This window comes from Trachymyrmex cornetzi, unplaced genomic scaffold, assembly GCF_001594075.2.
Source record: "Trachymyrmex cornetzi isolate Tcor2-1 unplaced genomic scaffold, Tcor1.1 scaffold698, whole genome shotgun sequence".
NCBI classification, from domain to species: domain Eukaryota; kingdom Metazoa; phylum Arthropoda; class Insecta; order Hymenoptera; family Formicidae; genus Trachymyrmex; species Trachymyrmex cornetzi.
This window is the reverse complement of record NW_017300023.1, coordinates 193,513-198,227: the sequence shown is the minus strand read 5'-3', so window position 1 is coordinate 198,227 and position 4,715 is coordinate 193,513.

Genomic DNA, 4,715 nt, shown 5'->3' with positions numbered 1-4,715 from the left:
TATTATTAAATGAAATTTAGAATAGTCTGTAATTTTTTCAAGTGGTTCTTAACATATTGCATTTGCCTTACAACCTCCTTAACGGACCCAAGTCGACGCAAAGGCGCATAAGCCTATTTTTTTTTCACCGGCACGATTCGTGCGCAATACGGTGACGTACTTCTCTTAATAATGCCTCGAGATAAAAGATCGTTGACGATTTCTCGTATTTGCACTTTCTCGGCGTAAGCAAACCGACGCGGCGCATACGCAAAAATTGATTCATCTTTCAGTTGAATTTGAACACTGTAATTATCATTGACAAACTCTACGTGGGTTCTATCCACCTTTAATAGAGTATCGATCAAAAGTTTTTTACTCTTGCTATCCAAATCTATTTCTATTTCGTCGTAACGATCGATATTATCTTGAGTCTCGACACATGCGAGAAGTCGCAATAATGTTTCCGAAAAAAGTGAAGGCGCGACACACCTAACCTTTACTGGCTTATAAACGGCGGTGACCGAGTGCGTGTCGAGAAAGTCTCGACCTACAATAAGATCGATCGCGAGTTTGTCGTCCTTCAAGACGTGTAACATAATCGTAAGTGTATGGTTTTTTAACTGCGTTAGCGAAATCGTGGTTTCAACTGCACCGTGAATAGCCACAGGTAGGTTATTCAATGCTTTATACGATCGTTTTGGCAACGCGAGTAAATCTTTATAATTATGCAGATATTTATAAAAAGCGGATGGCTTAACAAAAGATATCGGACTGCCGGTATCCAGAAGTGTGGTTAAGTCGCATACCAAATTATTTACATTGCAAACCTTTAACGCAGGTCCGTCAATGACGATCTCCGGAAACTGAGGTTGCACATGGGCAATGGTGTCCTCGGAGGTTACTTCCACCGTAGTCACGGCTGTGGAACTCGGTCGACTAGCCGGAAGTGATGCGACTGGAACGGTTGCAAAAGCCCTTTCCTCGCGACGTCTCTTAAAGCACATCTCAATCGTGTGTTCAGGCGCCTGGCAGTACATGCAGGTACGTTCCTCCTTGGGTTGTTCTGTCGGTCCTTGAGCAGTTTTTGAATTCTTTTGAGCAACATCCTGTGCCCTTGTAGATTTCTGGACGTTGTTGAAGCGTCTGTCGGTATCCATCGAAACCGACGTTATCTGATGCATGGCATCTAGGAAGACATCTACGGAGACGGCATTTAGAGAAACAGCTGTCTCCCTTAGCGATCGACTAGCGATGCCACTTATCAACAAATATATGGTGCTATCATGCGGTAAGTTAAGGTCATGCATGAGTATTAGCCATCGACATCTAGAATGGACCGCTGATGGCAATGGTGGGGGTAGAAAGACGATTAGAGTGAGAGGCAGGAATAATAAGATCGTTCTTTCTCTGTTTACTTTTGTTTCTAACTACTGTTGGATTAACAATCAATCAGGCTTCAGTAAACAGAGAAAGAACGATCTTATTATTCCTGCCTCTCACTCTAATCGTCTTTCTACCCCCACCATTGCCATTAGCGATCCATTCTAGATGTCGATGGTGTTAGCTTATCGGTACAATATTCGAAGAATGATTCCTTCGACTGGTTCCATTTACGTGTTTCTATTTTTTGTACAGCAAAAGTGATACAAAATTTTGCGCGAGAACCTTCTAAGAATCGCGTCTTTAAGACCCGTCCATGATTCGAGCATGGGGCCGGTGCCTATATCGTACCAACGTTTGGCAAGCTTGGTGAGTTTACTAGAAGCAGCTATTAATATAACTTCAGGTGGTACCTGGTGAATTCGAGCAACTTGCTCGACTCGTTGGACCCATAACTTAACGTTTTCTGTTTCCTGTCCTCCAAATTCAGGAATTTGAGTCGCAAGCGTCGTAATAGCATGCGACGACGAAAAGGTCCCTATGATGAAGCGTTGAGACGGACGCGTGGACTCTTGGCTGCGGAGGGACGCTATCTCTCGCTCTGGTTGCTCCGGTTGACCCTCATCGGCTCTGGCATCTCTGCCAATGGCTGGTACACCGGATCCATTGCGCTGATCCAATATCAGCTGCATTAATTCTTGCTGAGTTTTCAGCATTTGAAGAATTTTTTGATGCATTTGTTGCATCGAATTGACGACCGTTGTGAGTAACGAGGCAACGTCGCTTGAAACTTGCCACGTTTGAACCGTCGTCGAAGAGCCAGCGGATGCTCCACTGCTCATCGCTGTACTTTGGTGAACTGTGCCTTTTTTGCTGGTACCGGTACCCTTACTTGAAGGAGGTAATGTGCTCCATTCTAGATAGCTCATTATGGCATCTATTAATACATGGCGGTCTTCACACAGAGGTAGGTTGACACGTTGTGCCTCCTCCTGAAGTTCCGCTATGGACAGTTTATCTAACTGTGCTCTATCCATTTCAGAGCGTCGAAAGATCGAGAAGATCCACTTCAAAATGGCTGCTGATGTGGCTGGGTATGATCCACGAGGCACGTGCTCCAGCGACTCTAAAGGCTGCTAATTCTTCAGTGAAGCGCGAATGCGGAAATCTGCTTAACCGAACCGTTGATCGGATGCGACGCGGAAATCGTGGATGAATCCCATTTCTGAAGTAATTATGTAAGATTGTAAGAATTTAATAAGGTTAATAAATTATTTACTCTCCTTTAAAAAGAAGACGATAAGTTCCTTTTAATGTTTAGTGTCAGGAAAAGAAAGACAATGGCGTGGCTTTATTGAAAACAAACCGTCGAGTTATTTAACTAAGGTCACTGGCTTTATTTTCTTCACACAGAACAAGTTCTGTACAAACTCAGAACAAAGAATAGAAGTAGCAGACGGACGCAAACGTGCGAACAGCGCGACGTTTCGAAGCGAAGTCGCCAGGACTCATTTTCTCCGAGAGCTCGCTGGTCTTGCAACGCAAGTCTGAGCAGCGCTCTTGTCGGGAGCAACTGTTATTAGTTGATTAGTACTCCGGTTTCCGTCAGGTGACGGGAGCGTATAGGCAGCCAAAAACAATTTTATTACAATTTATCTTACAAATATGACAAACAATTTTCAGCGACATGGCATAATAATCAGCTGGCTGGTACGGAGTGGTTTGCAGGATTCTTACAACGGCATTCATCTCTTCTCTTAGAACTCCTTAAGCAATTAGCTTAGCTCGTGCTAAGCTGTGCTTAGCAAGTTTTAACGAAACAAATGTTAACTGTTTTTTTGATAACTTGCAAGAGGTTATGGATAGATACAAATTTGAGCCTAAAGATATACGGAACGTGGTGTTCTAACCTAGTGTTACTACCGTTCAGAGGCCAAATAAGATTTTAGCAAAGCGTGGAATGGAACAAGTAGGAGCGCTAACGTCTGCTGAGTGAGAAAGGTTAGTCATTGTAACAATAGCTATTAATGCTCAAGGAGGTCATACGCCACATTTTTTCATTTTTCCTCTGAAGCGGTATCAAGATCATATTATTAGAGACTGGCCCTGTTGGATCTACTGGTACAGGAAACGCAAGTGGCTGGATGCAGGAGAGTGAATTTTTATTATTTTTGGAGCATTTCAAGAAACAAGCAAAACTAACACCTAAAGAAAAATGTCTGCTCTTGCTTGACAATCATGGATCACATTTGTCAATTAAGGCCCTCGATTTTTGCAAAAACAATGGAATTATCTTATTATCATTTCCTCCACACTGCACACATAAATTACAGCCACTAGACCGTGCAGTATATGGACCATTTAAAAAAATGATTAACACTGTCTCTGATAATTGGATGAGCAGTAACCCCGGTAAGACGATGATAATCCACTACATTGCTGGCATTGTAAAAGAGACTTTCCCTTTTGCGATCACCGATACAAATGCTATAGCAGGATTTAAATGTACCGGAATAAGTCCATTTAATAGGAACATATTCACATCTATTGACTTTGCGCCTTCTGCTGTGACATCGATCACTGATAACTTCTGTTCAAGGTAATTCTATTCACAGCAATGTTCAAAATGTGATCATTGAAAAAGAAAATATTTCTCACAATAATAATGATTCTCTCTCATCTCAAGATCTCACTCAAGTAATTATTCCCGAGCCAGGTTTAAATGGATTATAAATGCGAAGCAATTTACAGATTGATGCCTAACTTTATTAAATAGTCTTACCAGCATTTTAATTGCTTGTGTGATTCTTTGTGAATTTACATGAAACAACTTGACTTTTATGCGCGGACTAGTTCGTCGGCTTGTATTACGGGCGTAATGAATGCGGAGTGCAAAAGAGGTTCGGCAAGAGAGGGAAATGCGAATTATATGCGGCGTGTAGTGGTGTAACAAAATGTATTTTATTTTAACTCGGTATATATGTACAATATGTGTGTGTGTGTGTGTGTGTGCGCGCGCGCGCGCGTGTGTGCGTGTGTGTGTGTGTGGCGTTCGCGGTATACACCAAACGATATATATATATATACAAGTGCGCCAGATGCGGCAGCGCGGGTATCTCTAGCGAGATCGGGATCGCGGGCGGAACACTGGTATACGCCAGTGGCGGGGCGCGGCGCGGACTTGACGGTTCGCGTTTTCACGGTCATGTTGGGCGTGTTGCGACGTCCAAGAACACGAACACTCGGTGAAGGCAGAGGAATCTCTACCCTCGGTCCAACGTCTCCGCAACAGTGGCCCCTGGCACTTGTATACGAACGGAGTAGCGAGAAGAGACGGAGACGCGAGTCGGCGG